Below are 25318 nucleotides of genomic sequence, written 5' to 3'. Positions count from 1 at the left end.
CGAGACTAATCGCAGCCAGTAAAGCTTATTTCGCCTTAACGAAGCGTCTGTCTTCAAGGCTCTTGACTAGGACCACAAAACTATTCATTTATAAAACATTGATCAGACCAGTGCTTACATAAACCTTTGAAAAACCTGGGCTCTGACAGCAAAGGATGCTGAATCGCTGAATGCATTCGAGAGAAGGATACTCAGGAGAATCGTCGGCCCAATTTGCGAGAGGCAGACCTGGAAGAGGAGATACAACCATGAGTTGTACGCCATCTACAAAGACCAGCCTTTTACAAGAATTGTGAAGTCATCTGCGTTGAGGTGGGCTGGACAAGTGGCACAGATGAATGATATAGAAATACCAATAAAAATTTTACAAGGAAAGCCAGGTGTACTGAGAGAACGTGATCGAACGAAAACTATATGGGAGAACGGAGTCACAGAAGACCTTCGGAAGATGGGCTACAGGAACTGGAAAATGCTAGCAAAGGATCGGGATGGACGGAAGGACATAGTTCAAGAAGCCAAGACTCATCATGAGTTGTAGAACCATCAGAAGAAGAAGAAGAACATATCCATAATTTTTCTGTAGATCTTGCTGTTTTCGCATAGTTGTGTTCTAAAACCCTGGAGGTACTTAGGAACAGACTTGTATACATACACTATGTGATCAAAAAGTATTCGGACATCTCCAAAAACATACGTTTTTCATGTTAGGTGCATTGCGCTGCCACCTACTGCCAGGTATGCCAGGTACTACATATCAGTGACCCCAGTTGTCCTTAGGCATCGTGAGAGAGAAGAATGGGGCGCTCCGCGGAACTCACGGACTTGGAACGTGGTCAGGTGACTGTCACTTGTGTCATACGTCTGTAGACGAGAGTTCCACACACATAAACATCCCTAGGTCCACTGTTTCCGATGTGATAGTGAAGTGGAAACGTGAAGGCCACGTACAGCACAAAAGCGTACAGGCCGACCTCGTCTGTTGACCGACAGAGACTGCCGCCAGTTGAAGAGGGTCGTAATGTGTAATAGGCAGATATCTATCCAGACTATCACACAGGAATTGCAAACTGCATCAGGATCCACTGCAAGTAATATGACATTTATGCGGGAGGTGAGAAAACTTGGATTTCATGGTCGAGCGGCTGCTCATAAGCCACATATCAAGCCGGTAAATGACAAACGACACCTCGCTTGGTGTAAGAAGCGTAAACATTGGACGATTGAACAGTGAAAAAACGTTGTATGGAGTGATGAATCACGGCACACAATGTGGCGATCCGATGGCAGGCTGTGGGTATGGCGAATGTTCGGTGAACATCATGTGCCAGCGTGTGTAGTGCCAACAGTAAAACTCGGAGGCGGTGGTGTTATAGTGTGGTCGTGATTTTCGTGGAGGGGGCTTGCACCACTTGGTGTTTTGCGTGGCAACATCACAGCACAGGCCTACACTGATGTTTTAAGCACCGTCTTGCTTACCACTGTTGAAGAGCAATTCGGAGATGTCGAGTGTATCTTTCAACACGATCAAACACCTATTCATAATGCACGGCCTGTGGCGGAGTGGATACACCAATAACATCCCTGTAATAGACAGGCCTGCACAGCGTCCTGACATGAATCCTACAGAACCTTTGGGATGTTTTGGAACGCCGTCTTCGTTCCAGGCACCACCGACCGACATCGATACCTCACCTCAGTGCAGCACTCCGTGAAGAATGGGCTGCCATTCCACAAGAAACCTCCCAGCACCTGATTGAACGTATGCCTGCGAGTGTGAAACTGTCGGCCGGCCGAAGTGGCCGTGCGGTTAAAGGCGCTGCAGTCTGGAACCGCAAGACCGCTACGGTCGCAGGTTCGAATCCTGCCTCGGGCATGGATGTTTGTGATGTCCTTAGGTTAGTTAGGTTTAACTAGTTCTACGTTCTAGGTGACTAATGACCTCAGCAGTTGAGTCCCATAGTGCTCGGAGCCATTTGAACCATTTTTTGTGAAACTGTCATTAAGGCTAAGGGTGGGCCAACAGCATATTGAATTCCAGCATTACCGATGGAGGGCGCTACGAACTTGTAAGTCATTTTCAGCCAGGTGTCTGGATACTTTTGATCACATAGTGTATATTACTATGACAGCCTGCTACTACTTAGACGAGCTCAGCAGTATCTACAGCATCTACAATACGCGTCACACAAAAGAAAGAGAGTGAGAGAGAGAGAGAGAGAGAGAGAGAGACAGAGACAGAGCAGTGTGAAAGGAAAAGTGGTCCCCTTCCCACGTGACTTATGACTTGGACATAAGTCAGTTATGTGCTGATAGGTATCCAGAGGAGCAACAATGTCGCAGCAGTACTTGCCGCAATTGTCGAATTTCTTTGCCGTAGAATTCAAACAGTGAATGCTGTAATTGAGGTCGCAGTGCAGACGTTCAACTGGATTCATGATCAGGTACACATGAAAATAATTTCTCCAGACACTACTGAAACTGTACACATGAAAACTGTTTCGCCACATGCCACTAAAAGTAGAAATATTCATATGCTTCAAGGAATCAGAAGAAGAAAAAAGGAAATCAAAATTAAAGGAAATAAAATAAAACGAACATCATCATATAAATATTGAGGAAGGAAGATAAGTGAAGACGGAAGAAGCAAAGAAGAAGTAAAACAAATAATTTGAGAAGTAAAAGCAATTTCATGAATAAGATTTCTTTTGTTCAAGCAACGCAAGTATTAAAGAGAGATAAAATGTGGTTAAGAGCTGCATTTGGAGCTTAACATTGCGTGTCTGTGAAATACTGACATACTGCAAAAATGAAAGATACTGAAGTCTCCTGTTAAAGACATAGTGCATATATAAAATAATCCACTAGGAAGTCCTGCAAAGGATTGGCGAGAAAGGATCGCTTACGGAACAACAGAGCAAAGAAGACGCGGTTGGACTGGTCACATAGTGCGACATTTGCTCATAAATGTCCCAGAAGAGACATTACAAGGGAAGAAAGCCGGAGAAGAACTTTGATAGCCATTTTTTAAGCAAGTTATACGTAATGAAGGAGTCTGCAGTTATGTACAAATGATGAAATTGGCTTCTAATAGATCGGAGAGATGATACCCAGTAGAAAGATTGACGATGATAAAGAGGAAAAGATTCTTCATTTAGTCTCAATCTACCACTGCAACTGAGGTCCAAGTCGATGAAGGCAGGCTGCCACATGGATTCATGGGTCTGGGAATATCGCGAAGTGCCTAGTGGTCTTACACCAAAAGTTTCAGTGCGTTCGTTTACTGAAGTTTGACGCTGTGCACTAACGACTACACACTTTGAGGCGGAAAATGTGGCCAATCGGAAGACATGTACAGTGTCTCGAACGAGGAAAGGTGAATGATCAAGGAGATGGCGGAATATATATATATATATATATATATATATATATATATATATATATATATAGAGTCAAAGTCGTAACTGCAGTTTCATCAATCGCCGGGTTCCCGAGATAGTAGCACTATTTCACCGCTAAAAGTAAACAATACCGACATGATAAAGAAACATAGGGATGCAGCAAGACAAGCAACAAATCTTTTATTGAGGGTACGGAAGTCCATTGATGGTGACGGTGAATGCTCTGAAGATTTACTGCCAACAGTGGATACAGGAAATTGTCGTAAATTAAACAAATTACAAAATATTGCAAATCCATAACGCTGGAAGTAAATAACTAATGCAGAAAATAATTGAAAATCAAACAGTACGATAATGGCCACTGTCCACTAAAAAACTGGGGGGAGGGGGGGGGGGGGGGGGGAGGGAAGGTGAAGTATAGTTTCTGCTCCTCACCCCTTCCCTCAAATTTGGTAGGTAATGGACATGATCGACAGGCAGGCAGGCAGGACCAATGAAAAAAATGATTCTGCGAGTTAGCAAATACGTGCTTAGTGTTTCAGCTGGCAGCAACTTTTGTTTCTGACTTAACCACACCGCTGCAGCTATAAATAAAAAAAAATGCTACGCGTTTGATAGCTTCAACTACGTTCTGTCCTGTGGTTTTCTTCCTGTCTGGCTTCAAATGGCTCTGACCACTATGGGACTTAACATCTGAGGTCATCAGTCCCCTAGAACTTAGAACTACTTAAACCTAACTAACCTAAGGACATCACACACATCCATGCCCGAGGGAGGATTCGAACCTGCGACCGTAGCGGTCGCGTGATTCCAGACTGAAGCGCCTAGAACCGCTCGGCCACTGCGGCCGGCTCTCTCTGGCTTCGCCAAATTATCCGGTTCGTACCTTTTCGCATTCTAATAAAAAAAAAAAAGTGTTGATGGGAGACTTTCGCGAGACAAAGGGGGCGGTCAGTTTTATGTGGAAATTGAAAAAATTCCGCAAACTGCCAGTTTGCCTTGTTAACAATTGTTCTCATGATCAGAGCTACACTCCTGGAAATGGAAAAAAGAACACATTGACACAGGTGTGTCAGACCCACCATACTTGCTCCGGACACTGCGAGAGGGCTGTACAAGCAATGATCACACGCACGGCACAGCGGACACACCAGGAACCGCGGTGTTGGCCGTCGAATGGCGCTAGCTGCGCAGCATTTGTGCACCGCCGCCGTCAGTGTCAGCCAGTTTGCCGTGGCATACGGAGCTCCATCGCAGTCTTTAACACTGGTAGCATGCCGCGACAGCGTGGACGTGAACCGTATGTGCAGTTGACGGACTTTGAGCGAGGGCGTATAGTGGGCATGCGGGAGGCCGGGTGGACGTACCGCCGAATTGCTCAACACGTGGGGCGTGAGGTCTCCACAGTACATCGATGTTGTCGCCAGTGGTCGGCGGAAGGTGCACGTGCCCGTCGACCTGGGACCGGACCGCAGCGACGCACGGATGCACGCCAAGACCGTAGGATCCTACGCAGTGCCGTAGGGGACCGCACCGCCACTTCCCAGCAAATTAGGGACACTGTTGCTCCTGGGGTATCGGCGAGGACCATTCGCAACCGTCTCCATGAAGCTGGGCTACGGTCCCGCACACCGTTAGGCCGTCTTCCGCTCGCGCCCCAACATCGTGCAGCCCGCCTCCAGTGGTGTCGCGACAGGCGTGAATGGAGGGACGAATGGAGACGTGTCGTCTTCAGCGATGAGAGTCGCTTCTGCCTTGGTGCCAATGATGGTCGTATGCGTGTTTGGCGCCGTGCAGGTGAGCGCCACAATCAGGACTGCATACGACCGAGGCACACAGGGCCAACACCCGGCATCATGGTGTGGCGAGCGATCTCCTACACTGGCCGTACACCACTGGTGATCGTCGAGGGGACACTGAATAGTGCACGGTACATCCAAACCGTCATCGAACCCATCGTTCTACCATTCCTAGACCGGCAAGGGAACTTGCTGTTCCAACAGGACAATGCACGTCCGCATGTATCCCGTGCCACCCAACGTGCTCTAGAAGGTGTAAGTCAACTACCCTGGCCAGCAAGATCTCCGGATCTGTCCCCCATTGAGCATGTTTGGGACTGGATGAAGCGTCGTCTCACGCGGTCTGCACGTCCAGCACGAACGCTGGTCCAACTGAGGCGCCAGGTGGAAATGGCATGGCAAGCCGTTCCACAGGACTACATCCAGCATCTCTACGATCGTCTCCATGGGAGAATAGCAGCCTGCATTGCTGCGAAAGGTGGATATACACTGTACTAGTGCCGACATTGTGCATGCTCTGTTGCCTGTGTCTATGTGCCTGTGGTTCTGTCAGTGTGATCATGTGATGTATCTGACCCCAGGAATGTGTCAATAAAGTTTCCCCTTCCTGGGACAATGAATTCACGGTGTTCTTATTTCAATTTCCAGGAGTGTATAATCATGATCTTGCGCTCACGTAGGCACCATCCAGGTGCGGCCCTTTCGACGCTAGAGCACACCGGTCAAGAATGTTCTGATCGGTACGCTCGAAGCTAGAGTATTTTTGAACTGACCCGTTAGATATCCCAGTGAGCTATAGATCACATGAATAATTTACAGATGATGCGGTAAAGGAATGTAAAACGAATTCTCGTTTTGGTTCCTCCATAGACGCAGCTAACTCCATAGCCTATAGCTTGTTCATAAGCGAGAATCACGTCAACCTCATTTCGACACAGTCGTTCATGGAACGCTGTGCTTAAATTTTACGCTCACTGCGGCTTTGTTATCCTTCGCATCGGATATGTTACTTCGGCAGAGAAAGTGTGACCGTGCCGTGTCGTTTCATTTCTACGCAGCACTTGCGGTTACGGGGGTCGCTACGCTGCGGAACTATCAGATAATTGAGAGCAACTGACCTTATGTGTATCGGCGCAGTTTTAGGCAAGACGAGTATTCGGAGCAAGGGCGGGTACAGCGGACGCGGGCCTCTTTACCCGTTCCATTCACGTAAACCTATAAAAGCCGTCACGGTTACGGCTTTAGAAAGTGATAATGTAATGGCTGGTTACCGAAGCTTAAATTGCAGCGGGCGTCTTTGCTCGCATGCTGGTCACGTGGCGATGTTTTCTAACGGCCGCGTCGGCTTGACGGAAGGCGAGCGAGCGCGAGGCACCGGTAAAGAGGAGGTCTCACTCCGCCGGCTTTTGCAGGCGTTCGTTTTTGGCGCAAACGGCGGTATTTACGAGTGTAAAAATTACCGAGGCCGTTGTGTTTACTGCGCGTCGGAGCTGTGGTATCACATCAACATTCGGCGAGCGATTCGCCTGACGAATTACGGGCGGTAAAGACGTACAGCTAAAATATTGGTGGCTCCGGAAAGTGTTTCGAGGTGTTGTTAACGACGACACACTCAGGGCCGTATGTTGAATCTATAGCACGTGTGACAGAAGACGCTGAATCGATTTGGCAGCGCTGAAAGCAGAGAGGTTCCAACACAGAGCAAAGTACACTTGCCTTTATGGCATCTGTGATACCTTCTTCTTCGTTTCTCTGATGAAATGCGTACATGTAATAGTGGTGCTTCTCAGCTAAGTTACCTAAGTTATGAACGTCAGTAATTAAGGGGGGCAGGACGTCAGACGGGCCGTCGTGGAGCAGGGGAGACACCACAGGACATTTTAATTTCCACTGTCTATACTTTTACGAATAAATTCATAAAACTTTGCCAGGATGACCAGGAAGGATTAAGGATTCACAGTCATAGCAGTGGAAGTTCAAAAAAATAACAAAATAATTTTTTTTTAGATGTGAAAGTTCATCATTTTTTCACTTCTATTAGCTGCGTTTGTTGCTGTAGATACATGTTTCTTCATAAGTAAGAGAGATTCTTCGATGAATTTTGTACAGCAAACAAACCATACTTACAGGTGCCTGAAACTCTAGAAATTATTTAGTTTATGAAAAAATGAATGTGCAGTTACATTTTAAACTTCATGTTTAGAAAAAACTCTAATTTTATAGTTAATTATCTCAGTTTTTACCACAGTTTTTAATAGATTTGAAAATTCTAGATTTTCATACACCTGTACGTATGGTTTGTATGCTGTGCAAAATTCATCGAAGAATCTTCCTTACTTATGAAGAAAAGCGTACCTATAGCAACAAATGCAGCTAATGGTTAAGTGAAAAAAAGATGAAATACAAACGTAAAAAAATAAATTATTTTCTTATAGTTTTGAACTTCCACCACCATGAGTGTAAATCCTGAATCCTTTCTGGTCATTCTGACAAAGTTTTGTGAATTTATTTTTAAAAGTGTAGACAGTGGAAATTAAAAATTCCTGTGGTGTCTCTCCTGCTCCAAGTCGTCCCGTTTGACGTCCTACCCCCCTTAAGTAAGAAATTCACTAATCTGCAAGGGTTTTTTCGTCTGCATCGACTGTAGTATAAGGCGCAGTCAAATAGCAACGGCAACGGCCTTGCCGCAGTGGATACACCGGTTCCCGTGAAATCACTGAAGTTAAACGACGTTGGGCGTGGCCGGCACTTGGATGGGTGACCATCGAGCCGCCATGCAATGTTGCCATTTTTCGGGGTGCACTCAACCTCGTGATGCCACTTGAGGAGCTACTCGACCGAATAGTAGCGGCTTCGGACAAGAATACCATCATCACGACCGGGAGAGCGGTGTGCTGACCCCACGCCCCTCCTATCCGCATCCTCCTCTGAGGATGACGCGGCGGTCGGATGGTCCCGGTAGGCCACTCGTGGCCTGAAGACGGAGTGCAAATAGCAAAGAGACAGATTTTTTTTAAAAAAAGTAAGCAACATCTGTGCATCCGTTATTGCAAGAGAATGATTCCGTTCGTTTATGTCCCTGGGCGTTTGTCCTTGATGGCGCGCTTCAAATTTTGCAAAGTGTTCGGGTACTACTGTGCCTTAATTATGGCGCCCTGTTCCAGGGAGTCAAAGAACAGCAGGACCTTTCAGTCAAAGAAAAAGATCAGCATGACTTTTCCCGAGTTGTCGTCCCTGTTGTTTCGACTATGCTACGCAGGTTTCGCTGAGAAGCCCTTAATCGTCTTCAATACAGTCCACATCTCTCCCCATGCGATTTCCGTATTTTTGGGACGCTGAAGCAGGAGATTTGTGGCAGTGGGCGAAGAGATGCACCTCTGGGTACAACCATGGTATCGTGGGCAACTGCAAACATTTTTCTGTGAAGGCACTGATAGTATTGTCCTGCATTGGGATTAACAGTTGCGGCGATTACTTTTGAAAAAACGAAAACTTTACTTACTTTACTGCATTTCTCTCATTTTCATTTGATCACACCTTATAGATAAACAACAAATGTTATTGAGACCCCAGTTTTATGAACACAGTACCATGTCTACCGACATAAGTGAAATCGTGTAAAAAAACGGCTCTGAGCACTATGGGACTTGACTTCGAAGGTCATCAGTCCCCTGGAACTTAGAACTACTTAAACCTAATTTAACCTAAGGACATCACACACATCCATGCCCGAGGCAGGATTCGAACCTGCGACCGTAGGAAATCGTGTAAATCAGCAATGAAAGATGAGAATTTACAGACAGTTGCAAGAAAGAAGGCTCTAGAAAAAACTCCAGTCGAAATTTCACCAGTGGTGGATCAGACACAGGTTTAATTGGGCCTAAGTTTACCACTGTTTTGGCCACACAACCCAAAAACTTGGTTTGCTCAAATGGAAGCAAACTTTTCCTATAATGGAATAATGAATGGTAAGACAAAGTTAGATGATGTGATTAGTCAACTTGATCAAAACTTTCCATCTGTGGTGGAAGATATTCGTATTGAAGAAACTTCTACTGCGAGTACTTGAAGTTAGCCTTAATACAACAGGTTTTCAGGTTAGCGGAACAAAAAATTCTCCCTTCATTATATCATGAAGAGCTTGGGCGCAAAACCTGTCGTGTGGATCCCACATGTGGAAATATTGTTATAAGTAAACGCAAAAAATAGTGATTTAGACCAATTTTAGAACTGGAATCCTATAACACAGCTTTTAAAGTTTTGCATTTAATTATGTGAAAGTTTACAATTAGTTATGATATAACGAACTGATGAGAAGAAAAAGTGAAATGAATATACGTTCAGTACTTTCGGCTTTTAAGTCTTTGTATGGCTACTATACTGTATTGCGTGGTGTCTCATAGTAATATAAAAACCATCTTGTTACAGTGGTAGCAAAACTAAATATGATGGACGAAGCAAGGGGGACAAAGAACGCAGACTAGCTGAGTTAAAGCGGGAATTCCTGGCCAAAAAAAGTTTGCTAGTATCAGCTGTTGACTTTAATCTGGGAACAAAATTGTAAGAAAGTGAGACATGTACAGTGGGGAAAATCGTAAAAGAAAACAATCAAAGTGTTTGAGAAATGGTGCAGTAGAAGGATACTGAAAACGAGGTTGATAAGAAATTAAGTATTTTTCCACAGGATCGACGAGGTTAAAAATACGTGGAAAACACCGAGAAAAAGAGACATGAGAAGGAAAGTTTCTCTTGTTAAGGAGAAGCACACTCAGCCTAGTTCGCAGTCAACTATCAAGTCGACGGCTTCGCCTTAGATAGGCCCAGTGTATTAAACGTCTCAGGCAAAAGTTAATGCGGACATTATGTCATTTATTCTTCAGGTGAGGAGTCTGGTGAAGTTATCTGTATCAAATGATACATCAATATTCAAAGGCCGTTGTAAACACTCATTACATCCCTGTGGAAATGAATTATGTAAAGTTACATGAATATTCATATCGGTATTGTAATAAAGTGAACTAATATTCTGCATGTTACAGTTCCACTCCGACTCCTTCCAGAGCAAACCATCGTTCCGCCGACTGCACTTTTGTACGACACAACGCTTTTAATCCTTAATTCGCTCCTAAATGTTCAAAACTACTTCAGCATAAATTGTAAAATATTTTTGTAACAAGTCTCTCACGTCATTTTTCTAGTGTCTCAGAATTGAACTGATCAGACGTTGAAGCTCCATTCGACGTTTACTAATCGTCCACTATTTCACACTCAAAAATGAAACTGTTTCAGACGCTTTTCAATTTGCAGTTTGATAAGAAAAACTGTTATTAGATCGTAAATAACCTTCGTACACAAAAAATAGAGAAGATGGTTCCAAATATGCGACATCGATAATATTGGGTCTACCTACATTGGCCTACATATTGGGTCGGATCAAGTGCTCTACGACTCTTGTGAGTGAAAGATCCTTGTAATGAAACATATTCTACTGCTGCTGCCAGGTACCCTTTATCTCCAGTTTTGATATTTCACAAATGTGAAGTGAATATATCAGCGCTGCAGTAGCGTGGAGTCAGGAGCGAGCGGTAGGTTCCCATGGTAGCTAGCAGAGCTTTCAGAGCCAGCGAGGTGAGGTGCCGATGGAGAAATTTCTCGTGACATCAGCACAGAAATATGTACGTAAAGTACATTTATTCTGGCGCAAATCAAGTGCTTGTTATAATAAATAGTTGCTAACAAAAGTTGCCCTATGCCACTAAGAAATTAGGAGGAATCTGCGGGTCATAAATTCTTTCAGCAATTTTACAATTCCAGGAAACATGATATTAATAAATAAATGAATAACTTTGGCATAACCGAATATGTACAATCTTATACGAATCATACCGATTATACGCTCAAGTTACAGACCGTGAGTCATAATCAGTAATTAGAATTAATTTAACACCTTCAGCTGTTGACGGGCGTTGATATATATCAACGGGGACAGGTGAAAATGTGTGCCCCGATCGGAACTCGAACCCGGGATCTCCTGCTTACATGGCAGACGCTCTATCCATCTGAGCAACGGTGGGCACAGAGAATAGCGTGGCTGCAGGGACTATCTACCTACAGCCGTCTAGAACGAAATCAGAATTAATTTAAGATGGATAGAGAGTCTGCCATGTAAGCAGGAGATCCCGAGCTCGAGTCCCGGTCGTGGCACACATTTTCACCTGTCCCCGTTGATATATATCAACGCCCGTCAACAGCTGAAGGTGTTAAATTAATTCTAATTTCGTTCTAGACGGCTGCATGTCATCAATGGTGTCTGTTTTTTCTGACATGTCCGAAAGCACAGGCACCATATCTTTATAAGTATAATCGGCAATCGTCGATGGGACGTCTTTCGATCTCGTCATGCAGTAGACCATGCTCTCGTAACGTTGATAGTTAAGTTATAATCAGTATGGGTAAGTTCATTTTACAGTGTTTCTTAAATAAACCCACCATAATGGCATCCCGTGTCAAAATTATTTGCACAAAAAACTTCTTTCGGCCTCATTACGTAAAACACAGACAGCAGTATTGCACTTCCAGAATCCTATGGCGCTGTTACGGCTCTGTAAAGCGACATAAAACTACGAGAGCATCTAGAGTGGCCGACCGGTTCAAGGCGCTACAGTCTGGAACCGCGCGACCTCTACGGTCGCAGGTTCGAATCCTGCCTCGGGCATGGATGTCCGTGGTGTCCTTAGGTTAGTTAGGTTTAAGTAGTTCTAAGTTCTACGGGACTGATGACCTCACAAGTTAAGTCCCATAGTGCTCAGAGCCATTTGAACCATTTGAACGAGAGCATCTCCACGTAACAGGCGCGAAGAATTCCCTACACAGTAGCTCATCAAGACAGTTGAAGGATGGGTTGGCTTAATTATCGCAAAAGTCGGGCGGAAAAGCGTGGCCGGTTATTCTATAGCCCCTTATACCACCATCTATGGACTCACAGGCTAAACTGAGATATTTCTGAACGTTGCGATGAGGTTAACAAAACTTTCTAGACGTAACTGTATGCTTTCTCTAGTACTGGATCTTCAGAAACGCCGACTGTTGGGCAACTGTTCAGGAACAGCCTGGGGAAACTCATCCCTCAAGAGGCTGATACTGCGGTACCAGTCCTGGCGGAAAGCCGCGATAGCCACCCGGGAGACGAATATTTTTGGATTCCCTCCTCCACACATGTGGAGCACTTAGGCTTATCTCTGGCAGGGCCTCCTCTTTCGCATCACGTATTTATTTGTGTCGCTGTATCTCTTCTCTCGTCCAGCCTACTTTGTTTCCAGTAATCCCAGTGGAAATTAGTTTTAAGTTTAGCGGACCTCATTAACACAGATCGTCAAACAGCATCTGCTAATGAGCTGAACATTAGTAAAGGAATGCAAAAAAAGCAACATTATAATAACTAAGCGTGAAATACGTCATGATCATCTTTACCAACATAAAGGATTAGCATTGTTCATACTGTTCGATCTTCAAGGATATCGAAATCGCTTTCTCAGTGTTTTTGTTGTCTTCCTCTACTAGGTTCCTGGACGGTATTTTTGTTTCTCTCGTTGCAACTCCAAAAATGCGTGATTTTTTTCACCAGACGCGTTTCGCTTTGAGGTACTGCATTATCAATGGTACTGCATCATCAATGGTCTGTAATTAATTTATTCACATTATGATTTGCTTTTCGGTCCAATCGCGTCTCGTGCAAAAATCACGCATTTTTGTATTTGCATCGACAGAAACAAAAATACCCTCAAGAATTATAAAGCAGCTACGGACACTATGGCCAGACAAATGAAGAATTACTAGGTTTCCCTGTGGTTTTGAAATTATCCATTTTTTCCGATTCTAATATCGGCTCTTTGTCTGATGTGCTTCAGATTCTCGAAACTTACTCTCTACACATAATGAGAGTTTTATTTCTTCGTTTCGGATATGATTAGCTCTTGTGTATCCTAATGCCTTATTTCAGCTGCATGAGTTTGTATCCGTCAGAGTCCAAAAGTCTACACCTTAAAAGACTGTACGGGCAGCCGTAGCTCTGTCAGATTTTATCACTCGCACAGCACTGGCTTTTCCGTTTAAAGTGCTTCTAGTCGTGTCGCGTAGACTGGAGAATGATTTAATTTGGGAGACAATCTCACTGGTTTTGTCTAAAATTAAACTATACTTAAGGTTTATAGAACAAAATTCCGCTTGAGTGCCAGTAATTTTGTTACCGGTTTCGAAGCTTAAAGCTTCGTCTTCAGGTGCCAGCAAACAATGATGGGGACATAAATGAGTGGCGGTCAGACCAGTCAATCATGTATGGGTGTCACAGCCCCGTCAAACAAATGTATAGGCCCAGGGACTAAAGCCCCCTTCTGGACAGCACGATACAGAAGTGGCTCAAAAGCGGATTTTTGTTCCATCAATATGTTCCTCTAGTGCGGACGTTCGCCTGATCAAAACTTTTATAACCAAGGTATTTAAAAACGTTCTCCATCTCTACAGATTTATCTTACACTAAGATTTTTGCCTTTCCCAACTCTTGCCCAGTGAATGCTTGTGTCTTTGAAGTATGTACAGAGATTAAAAAATTATGTGTGTCTGTTTTTAAGAACTGTTAGTGGAATGTCTCCTGTTGATACTTATTTGAAGTGGAGGTAAATGGGCATAAAAACTCAAATATATAACTGTATACCAAGATATCAGACAAGGGTACTCTTAATCACTTGCCTTATTTAACTTTTATACAGGGTGTGGCGAAACTCCTATTGTAAGGTGGCTATAATTTCGCACCTTACAAGCACTCATCTACATACTTTGCCGTGATTTATAACCGGAATTAGGTATCATTTGATAGATTGTACATCGTATGTATGAATATTTAAAGAAGACTGGCATTGTCACGTACTCCTTGTTAACGCTTGCTGCATGAAAGGTGATGGATTATCTTTATTCACAAAACGGCCTAATGAATGATTGCCTATACTGGCAGAGGTTGGAACGCCATTGGAAATGAAACGGCAGGCGTAACTCAGGCCATGGGTGGAAAAGCCCGCGCAGATGTGTTGGTCTTCTTAACTCATGAAGTATCCCAAGTCGGACGGTCGGGGCAGCTGAGTGCTGAAGCAGAATACAGTGGCGGCTGGCCGGTGTAGTAGCGGGGCCGGAAGGATAACCGCATAATACCTCGGAAACTCTGAAGATCTTGGACGCCACAGAGGGGAAGCGTTACCTCGGAAATCACGCAGGCTGGGTTATTTCCGAGGATTTTTACTCTGAGAAGCGTACCATTGTATGAATTCCTAATTAACGGGCATAGGTATTTCCTCGCAAACTTTCCGCGCTGGACGACAAAAGACTAAAATACTGTCGGACGGCGCTCGGAAGAATCTGTAGAGAGGGACAATATTCCGTGGTTTCGAGAATATGATTCGCCTTCTGCAGTTAAGAGGGAGGGGAGCCGAGCTTTGCTGGGAAGCCGGCGGTGGAGAGAAGAAGGTCTTCCGTTTTGAGCGCCCATGTTTGATGGTCGCTCAGTATCAGCTTTTTTTGGTTCAAAATGGTTCAAATGGCTCTGAGCACTATGGGACTTAACTGCTGTGGTCATCAGTCCCCTAGAACTTGGAACTTCTTAAACCTACCTAACCTAAGGACATCACACACATCGATGCCCGAGGCAGGATTCGAACCTGCGACCGTAGCAGTCACGCGGTTCCAAACTGTAGTGCCTAGAACCGCTCGGCCACACCGGCCGGCAGCCTTTTTTTTTTTTTTTTTGTACAGACGGACTTGCTGTCTTTGCTCGCAGGAGATTTTATAGTTAGAAAGGTTAGGCACTGCCCTGTTGCGAACTTATATCCCGGGTAAGGAGTCGTCGTTGAGTATGCAGCATTCAGTGATTGAGAGCACTTCTGCGTATACTCTGAATTCCGTCCTTGTGGCTGGGAGTTCGCGTTTCCTGTCTGTAGAATACAGAGAGGAGACTACAGTATTAGATTATACTAGTCAGAGGATCGCCTTCTGCCGTCCTAGTGTTTGAATGACTTTTTCTATTTTGTGGCTGGAGTTCTTCCATCGTCACAGACGTGTACGAGAACCATCACTCCGACGCACCGGACGCAGTACATACGGTGATATTACTAATTGCTTCGGCTTATTGGGGCTATAAAGCTAAACAGCTGTGATCACGTAAGTTTTATTTCCACTGGGATTGCACATCACTGTAGAGCATCTTCGAAAGTGGTGTCTTCCAGTGTTTGGTACGTAGATGATGTCAGTCATCTCGCGGTATTTATATTAGATAGTGTAGCCATAAAAAAGGGCAGATTTGGGCAACTGATCAGTAACATTAGTTAGGAAATTCATTTGCATCTCTTTATGTCCATTGAACATGAATATATAAACATTTGTAATATATACAAGGGGTTTTAATCTACAATAAATGTAAAACCAGAAACCACATTCATCATTTAGTAGTTACTAGTTTCCTGAATCACTTATTTATGTTTATATTGTATTTTATGTGTTAAAGAGGAAGAAGGAGGAAATAATATAACCATTAAGAGATCCTAAGATCTGCTTCAGGCAGGGCCAAATCTTCATTTTTGAGTTCAGTATTTTCCGTTGCGCACATTCATTTTTACACGCGCCTGGAGTAGCATCTTGGACTATTACAGGCTTAAGGCTGTAGAAGAGAGTTAGTAGATAAAGCCTTTCTGTAGAACCCATAGCCGGAAATATATACTGTTCGGATTAGGACTGTTGATCTTTTTAAAAATATTGGAAAACCGATATATCGATACTTATAAAAGTATCATTATCGGCAGTTATGTATCGACAAAATATATCAACTTATCGACGAAAAAGAATCGGATGCACGTTGTAAATATACTGCCAGTCTTAGAGCTGTGTGTTTTTGACTTATTATTAGATCGCTTGGCGGTAATCAACTTGCTAATAATGGTAGCTGCATGTGAGTGACATAATAAAAGGGGACCGATGGGTTCGTCGTTGGGTTTTCGGTTTGGTCAGATTCGGATTTGTCTGGAACACTTCATGTCGACTTCAAATTTTTTTTTTCATTTCTGCGAATGCCAGTGACCTAGAGTCAAAATTGCCTGGTGAAGTTAAACGTTGCAGTTTCTGTTGCTAGCACCTAGCGCCGATTACGTCAGCATTTCCTCTTACCGCAGAGACCATCAGTTTGAGCAACTGTTTTTGAAGAAGATCGATGTGAAGAAATGATACACTAGTTGCGTTAAAAATGGTGTGCTGTTATTCCATTCACCCCCCCCCCCCCCCCCCCCCGCCTCTCTCCACGGTCAGTCGGACTTCTTCTTTGTGCCGTCTATACTTGCTTCACACTGTCAAACAGAAAGATTATGAAAGCTCAAAAAGTAGTAAGACTCCTTCACACAGGGAAAGCAAAATTTGTTGTATTACGATTTCAAAAGAACAACTTCAAATACTTATCGAAAATTGCAAAAAAATATAAAAGAAAAATATCGGCACTCGATATTGTCTTTTCGATGCCGAATTATCGTTAAATCGATGAAAAAACTGTAGCCCATCTACATCGACATTTTTGGGAAAAAGATCGATATCGATGTTTAGCCATCAGCCCTAGTTATGATGTACAAATTAAAAGATTAAATCACTTTCAAATTTCCCGCTTCACGGTATGCACACAGCGGAGACAATGAGTTCTGACCATGCGCTCTTCGGGCGGCTATGACATGGACAATACTTCGAGCATCCGTTTCTGGTGACGAAAGACGTTCTTTTCAACGTCGACAGTGCACGGTGTCCGTAGAACACCACAGTCACCCCTTCCTTTCGCGAAAGTATGTTTCGCGTAACCTTTACCGTGGTCGAAATAAAGTTGTAGCTGGTGTTACAATTAGAAAAGGGACTGACGACAACGCTCACTTCTCAATCTGTATGCGTGCCGTGAAGCTGGAGGTTTGAAAGTGATCTTCAAAATTGTTGCATATCCAACCGGTACGTTTCCAGATAAGGGGCCGTTATCCAGACTTAATCAACTCACTCCCCTCTACAATCCATAGAGGCCTGTAATAGGAATTGTGAAACACCCCATATGGATGAGATCATTGAACTGAAAAAAAGGTGGGCTCTGAGCTGTGATAACTAAACTCCACCCGAACAGGCCATGAAGGCCCAACCATATCGACCGGCCGTCGTGTCACGCTCAGCCAACAGGCGCCACTGGATGAGGATATGGACTGGCACGTGATCAGCTCACCCGGCCGTATGTCAGTTTACGAGACCGGAGCCGCTACTTCTCAATCAAGTATCTCTTTAGTTTGCCTCACAAGGGCTGAGTGCACCTTGTTTGCCAACAGTGCTTGGCAGACCGAATGGTTACCTATCCAAGTGCTAGCCCAGCTCGAAAGAGCTGAACTTCGGTGATCTGACGGGAATCGGTTGAGATGAAGCAAAGAACTTCTTCTTTGCAGATGAGGAACTAATTATATCACATGAAATTAAAACTTCTTATCACAACTAGAGAAAGTAGTATTTCATTGATTTACGTCAGCCTCTTCTATGCAGAGTGCTGATTTACTTTAATTTTTTTGTCAATGGAGAGTTAAACAATGCAGCACAAGAAGTATCACAGAATACTGGCACAGTGTGGGCTGATTTGCGTCACGAGATATGTTCGAAAGCAGGTTTTCGTTGCCGTTGTTGTAGTATCTTTCGGCGGGGTATGTGGCAGCCTCATTATCTCGTTACGTTGAACAACGCTTCAGGCGGCTCTGAGCTACGATAAAAAACTAACAGAGATGAACACACTCTTTGCAGATGGTGAACTAATTATAATACACGAAATACAAACTTCTTATCACAGCTGGAGGAAGTAGTATTTACAATGAAATCCAGACCTTTAGATGCTTACAGGCGTTGATTAATATCAACGGTGATATTTGGAGATGTGTGCCCCGACCGGGACTCGAACCCGGGATCTCCTGCTTACATGGCAGACGCTTTATCCGTCTTAGCCATCGAGGACACAGAGGATAGTGCGACTGCAGGGACTTATTTCTGGCACGCTCCCTGGACACCCACATTTCCAACTTGCTGTCCACACACCGTATTTGTAGTGCCACTGCCCCCTATACTCATTACTCATGGCAGTCAATCTACCGATTTCTGTAATAGTTCGGGCAATGTGAGTGCATCCGCAGTGAAGACGATCATTGGCCGGTAAGCCGTATCTACATGAAGATGGTATTAATCTTCATCATGAAGTAGTATTTTTGTCCTTTTGCGTCAAGCTCTTCATGCATGATGCTGATTCATTTTTATTTTTTCGTCAATTGAGCGTTAAACAGTGCAGCACGAGAAAGTTCGTAGAACACAGGCACAGTGTGTGTTGATTTTCGTGACGATATCTGTTCGAGAGCCGGTTTTCGTTGCCGTTGTTATAATAAGAAATATTTACCTTATGTCACTCGGCTGGCAAAGACAGCGGTACCATCGAAAATTCTGCCCCACTGTGCTTTCACAATTGTCGGCACGTCGTTTTTACTTCCCGTACACATCTGAAAGTCACGGTGGGTACGTCGCCTCTACACGACCCTCCGTGTCTGCGAACCTCGCGGCTTGTTAATTGCTGGTCTTGTGACGCGGTGTGAGTTGTAGGCGGGCGCGCTGGATGTGTGAGTGACAGCGGCAGGTGGGCGTCCAGACGGTGTGAGGTGTGAGGTGCCTCGTGTGGCGTACTGCTCACTGGCGGCTGGTGCTGCTGCTGGCCACGACCTTCACGGCCGTCTGCCCGGCTGACCCTCTGAGTCGCCGCCGGCGCGCCTGCGGCTCGGCCCGCGGCTGTCACGCGCTGAGACAAGGCCGCCCGTAATGAGCAAATAATGAAGACGCGGCGGCGCGCGCGTGGAGAATTGATATTAAGTTGTCCGTCAGGCTGTCCGCGTGGGTGGCTGCCCCGCCCAGCCGCCGACGCCACAAAAACCGCAGGCCGGGCCGCTCCAGGGCTCTCCAGCCACAGACACCTGGCGCGCCCCGACTCCGTCCCGGGGGAGGACAGCTTTGTCGTTACTCCAGCACTGCAGTCTCCGTATGGGTTCCTAGCCGAGGGAAATGTTTTTGTTTCCGCTGTACACTAAGAGCAGAGTTGAGCTCTATCAACACTGCTGTTCGATATTTTTGGATTACTACATAGGTTGTTGTTGTTGTGGTCTTCAGTCCAGAGACTGGTTTGATGCATATCTCCATGCTACTCAATCCTTTGCAAGCTTCTTCATCTCCCAGTACCTACTGCAACCTACTTTCTTCTGAATCTGCTTAGTGTATTCATCTCTTGGTCTCCCTCTACGATTTTTACTCTCCACGCTGCCCTCCAATACTAAATTGGTGATCCCTTGATGCCTCAGAACATGTCCTACCAACCGATCCCTTCTTCTAGTCAAGTTCTACCACAGACTCCTCTTCTTCCCAGTTCTATTCAATACCTCCTCATCAGTTATGCGCCGGCTGGAGTGGCCGAGCGGTTCTAGGAGCTACAGTTTGGAACTGCGCGACCGCTACGGTCGCAGGTTCGAATCCTGCCTTGGGCGTGGATGTGTGTGATGTCCTTAGATTGGTTAGGTTCAAGTAGTTCTAAGTTCTAGGGGATCGATGACCTCAGAAGTTAAGTCCGATAGTGCTCAGAGCCATTTTAACCATTAGTTATGTGATCAACATAGTAAACTGTAGGATTACTTGTAGTATTGGTAGCAATGGTAGGGGAAGAAACAGAACTGAACGCATGCGAGACAAACTGGGAGCCGACGATTCCTAATTCATTGCTTTTCACATACACTGAAGAGCCAAAGTAACTGGTACACCTGCCTAATAAAATGTAGGGCCACCTCTAGCCCGCAAAAGTGCTGCAACACGGTCATGGACTCGACTAATATCTGAAGTAGTGCTGGACGGAACTGGCACCATGAATCCTGCAAGGCTGTCCATAAATCCGTAAGAGTACGAGGCGATGGAGGTCTCTTCTGAACAGAACTTTGCAAGGCATCCCAGATACGCCCAATAATGTTGATGTCCGTGGAGTTTAGTGGCGAGCGGAAGTCTTTAAACTGAGAAAGATCCTTTATAATTTAGCTAAAATATAGCAGGTCAGCAACTGGAACCAGTTAATTCCATAATTATCTGGGAGTAGGCATTAGGAGTGATTTAAAATGGAATGATCATATAAAGTTGATCGTCGGTAAAGCAGATGCAAGACTGAGATTCATTGGAAGAATCCTAAGGAAATGGAGTCCGAAAACAAATGAAGTAGGTTATAGTACACTTGTTCACCCACTGCCTGAATATTGCTCACTAGTGTGGGATCCGTACCAGAGAGGGTTGATAGAAGAGATAGAGAAGATCCAATGGACAGCAGCGCGCTTCGTTACAGGATCATTTAGTAATCGCGAAAGCGTTACTGAGGTGATAGATAAACTCCAGTGGAAGACTTTGCAGGAGAGACGCTCAGTAACTCGGTACGGGCTTTAATCGAAGTATCGACAATATACCTTCAGCGAGGAGTCAAGCAGTATATTGCTCCTTCATAAGTATATCTCGCGAAGAGTCCATGAGGGTAAAATCAGAGAGATTAGAGCCCACACAGAGGCATACCGACAATCTTTCTTTCCACGAACAATACGAGACTGGAATAGAAGGGAGAACCGATAGAGGTACTCAAGGTACCCTCCGCCACACACCGTCAGGTGGCTTCCGGAGTATGGATGTAGATGTAGAAGAGTTTTCCTCGAGCCACCGTGTAGTAATTCTGTAAGTGTGGGGTGTCGCATTGGCCTGCTGGAATTGCCCAAGTCCGTCGGAATGCGCAAGTGATCAGACAGGATGCTTACGTACGTGTCACTGTCACATTCGTATCTTCACGTATCAGGGTTCCCATATCACTCCAACTGCACACGCCCCACACCATTACAGAACCTCCACCAGCTTGAACAGTCCCCTACCGACATGCAGGGTTTTTGGATTCATGAGGTTGTCTCCATGCTCGTAGACGCCCATCCGCTCGATACAATTTGAAACGAGACTCGTCCGACCAGGCAACATGTTTCCAGTCATCAACAGCCCAATTTGGGTGTTGCCGGGCCCAGACAAAGCGTAAAGCTTTGTGTCGTGCAGCCATCAAGGGTACACGAGTGAGCCTTCGGCTCTGAAAACCCGGTTCGGACTGTGACCCTTGCTGATGGCCCAGCATCGGAATCTGCAGCAGTTTGCGGACGGTTTGCACTTCTGTAACGTTGAACGATTCTCTTCAGTCGTCGTTGGTCCCGTTTTTGCTTAATCTTTCACGGGCCGTAACGATATCGGAGATCCGTTGATTTACCGTATGTCTGATAATTCACGGTACACTCGTGAAATGGTCGTACTGGAAAATCCCTACTTCATCGCTACCTCGGAGATACATCGCTTGTACGTCAACTATAGCACCACGTTCAAACTCACATAAATCTTGATAACCTGCCATCATAAGAGCAATAACCGAACTAACAACGGCGCCAAACACTTCTTGCCGATCGCAGCGCCGTATTCTGCCAGTTTACATGTCTCTATATTTCAGCACACTTGCCTATACCAGTTCCTTTGCCGCTTCAGTGTATACCCTTACAAAGTATGAATTGCATTTCATGAGTAATAAAAATTAGTTGATCGCCTAACTGCTGCACTCTTAAGTAACTAAATCAGTAACTTTAACCAAATCAGTTGCTTCTGACGCACGTACAGTTTATATGCATAAACAAACCAAAAAATTATATAATTATTGTAGCTCTTTTGTACCCAGTTCATCAAAGGCAAAAGTTTTCTGTTATGATTCATAATTGCAAAATTCTACAGAAATAAAGGAAACATTTGTTTTAAGTTTTTTTTCAATTTTGCGGAAATTTCGTTTTCTAATGCTATATGGTAAATCTGACTTGGTTTCTGTATTTTTGCTACAACATCGCTCTATTACAAGGTACAAATCGACAGTTGACGAATAAAACATGAGCAGAAGACTGACAGTTTCAATTTTGCTATATATATTGCTTTTTTAAAGAACAGACAGGAGGATAACGACGTAATCAGAAATGTTGTATACGTTATACGGCCCTCACTCTGTTTCTAGACGTTTCACCGATTCCAATTTCGAGAGGAATGTCGCAAAGCACTAATCGCATACGCAAACAAAACGAATTGAAGTAACGCCCTATAGCTATAGAACACGTCTAACGTAAAATTAAAGTGTTTAAGAACTTAACTGACCAAGCCTACTAGGAAAAATACTGTAGTATACGCTTAATTCTGATAGTCTTCGGTAACTTACGTTAGTTTTACAACTCTAATTATGAATGATAAGATTTATTGTCTATAAACAGCAGGCGTCTATAGAAGTTAGTAGTTAACTACGAAATTTGGTTTGGGGAGTCGTTTTATGTACACCAGACCTGCAAGAAGCCGTAGACGATAGTCCACATGTTGAGTCCATCTACATCCATACTTTTCATATCAGTGTGAAGAACACTTCCTACTGTACTGTTTCTTGGCGTTACATTTGCGTTTCAAATGTAGAAAAGACGCACAATAAGTCAAGTTTCCTTATTTGCTATTCTTGCTGTTTTTGCAACTTCAGTAGCAAAAGCGTACTATGAACTCCAGTGCATGGCTTTTATGCGAAAGTTTAAACATCTGCCAACTCTGTGTTACAGTCCGGTGCGAGATATGAAACCCTTATATCTTTGGCATAATATCTCGCTGTTAGTGTACGTGTTTGCCTTGAAATAAATATGTCCAGGGAAAGAATTCTGCCTCAAGTAACCTCAACTTCCTTCTTTTCTTCACAGACGCATGTGAGAAACAGTGAAATGTGTGAGAAAGAGTGGTAAACTGTTCGTTAGCGACAACAACTTCACAGTGTCATGACAACGTGGAAACCAGTAAACTTGCACGTGGGAAACTGTATGAAAATATCAGCTGCACCGCATACGACAGACAGACAAACGAACAAAACAATCAAAACAATATAAGGAATGGTGAAACCTCCTTGAAACTTGTTTTGGATGAAGAAAAAAGAAAAAAATTGTTTCGTTAAGACATAATCCTTTCCCAAAACTATCATCAGCGCTTTCTTTGGATATGCTTGGTGGCTCTTACGAATCCAACTTGGTGTCGAATCCGCACTATAGGTATTCACGGAGAGGTAGCGTTTTCAGCTCATTTCTCGTCTCTAATCAAGTAGTTCCGGATACATTGTTACAGAGATACAAACAAACGTTTGTTATCACTTCCACTTTCTGTGATTAACAACAAAATTGGTTCAAATGGCTCTGAGCGCTATGCGACTTAAATTCTGAGGTCATCAGTCGCCTAGAACTTAGAACTAATTAAACCTAACTAACCTAAGGATATCACACACATCCATGCCCGAGACAGGATCCGAACCTGCGACCGTAGCGGTCACTCGGTTCCAGACTGTAGCGCCTAGAACCGCACGGCCACTCCGGCCGGCGATTAACATCAGTCCCATGACGAAACTTGCCTTATACAGCACGAAACATGTTGATAATTCACACTTCCAAAATTAAGTGCTTCAGTGACCCAGCCACTCTGTGCATCCTCCAAAGGTAGAGGTAGAGGATACAGTTTATCAGTTCAGAATGAAAGGTACCCCTGCCTTCTGCTACTCCACCTATAAAAATAATGATGTTACCGCAATGGGTATATTTGTTGCTTTCAGTTTCTGAAATTGTCTTTCACTTGCCGATATGGGCTTGTATCCTGCTCGTGACACTGCTATATCATGATATGGCAAAATCAAATAAAGAAAGATATGACCTTTTGTATATCAGAGTTGCATCTTAAGTAAGAGAAAGAGAAGGGTCAGACCATGGTGCCAGCACGTAGCCTACGCCTCTCGGGAAGAAAAGGGAACGAGAACGCACCACAAGGAGTGACGCAAAGCTATGCAAATTGGTCACAAACTGCCATTCGTACAGATATCGACGGAAAATGCAAAATTTTAAAATTCGGCGACCGATGGATGAACGTGTGACGCTGGAGCACAATTTCATCGCGCAGCTAGCGAGAATATTAAGCAGGACACATGTTGATGTCGGGGTATAAAGTTTTCGCGAATTTAGTTCCGTGTTCTCAGCTTGGCAGTAAGGCGCGTGAACATGATACGCAGATTTCAGCTTTTGAGAGAGGACGTGTAGTTGGTCTCAAGGAAGCCGGTTGGAGTTATCGGCGAATCTCTCGACATTTGAATAGGTTCGATGACATTATTCGACGATGTTGGCAAAGGTAGGTGAACCATGACCCAACATAGCTTCGAGAAAGACGCAGTCGACCTGGAGAGGTGACAACGTGAAGACCGAGCACTGACAGAGAGCCACTCAGATCCCAGGATTTATTATTATCACCGATCCGACGTGCAGCTGGTGCTTCACTGACCACAAGAACCATTAATAGGAGGCCTTCTGAATGGGGGCTGAGCTCGTAACACTTCTCGCGTTGACTGCCATTGAACACCAACGAAGTCATCTGCAGTGGTATCGGTCCTACAGCCTGGAATCTTATTGACTGGAGTAGAATTGACTTCAGTGAAGACTTCCACTTCGGCATGAGCCCCAACCACAGCTCCGGACAACCGTGGGATACCACTCTGAGTGTCGCCCAACACCCAGTAGTGATGGCCTGGGGTGCGATTTTATTTCCTAGCATGATCCCCCCCCCCCCTCCCTTTCGTTGTTGCCGGCCGGGGTGGCCGAGCGGTTCTAGACGCTACAGTCTGGAACCGCGCGACCGCTACGGTCACAGGTTCGAATCCTGCCTCGGGCATGGATGTGTGTGATGTCCTTAGGTTAGTTAGGTTTAAGTAGTTCTAAGTTCTAGGGGACTGATCATCTCAGAAGTTAAGTCCCATGGTACTCAGAGCCATTTGAACCATTTGAGCTTTCGTTGTCATCCGCAGCACGTCTGTACCTCGACGATATTCTACACCCCGTTTTTTTTTTTTTTTTTTTTTTTTTTTTTTTTTTTTTTTTTTTTTTTTTTTTTTTTTTTTTTTTTGCCCTTCATGGC

At 44.5% G+C, this 25318-nt stretch overlaps 1 protein-coding gene and 1 non-coding gene across 2 annotated transcripts in view; one reads left to right on the top strand and one right to left on the bottom strand.

The window, feature by feature from the left end:
- The window catches only part of LOC124803440, a 1230576-nt gene that overhangs the window by 1118068 nt on the left and 87190 nt on the right, over positions 1-25318 (top strand). The window lies entirely within an intron of this gene.
- Trnat-ugu lies at positions 18168-18241 on the bottom strand. The gene has a single exon. It is a non-coding gene; the product is annotated as a tRNA-Thr (tRNA).

This window comes from Schistocerca piceifrons, chromosome 6 (assembly GCF_021461385.2).
Source record: "Schistocerca piceifrons isolate TAMUIC-IGC-003096 chromosome 6, iqSchPice1.1, whole genome shotgun sequence".
NCBI lineage: Eukaryota > Metazoa > Arthropoda > Insecta > Orthoptera > Acrididae > Schistocerca > Schistocerca piceifrons.
This window is presented reverse-complemented; position numbering and strand designations above follow the sequence as displayed.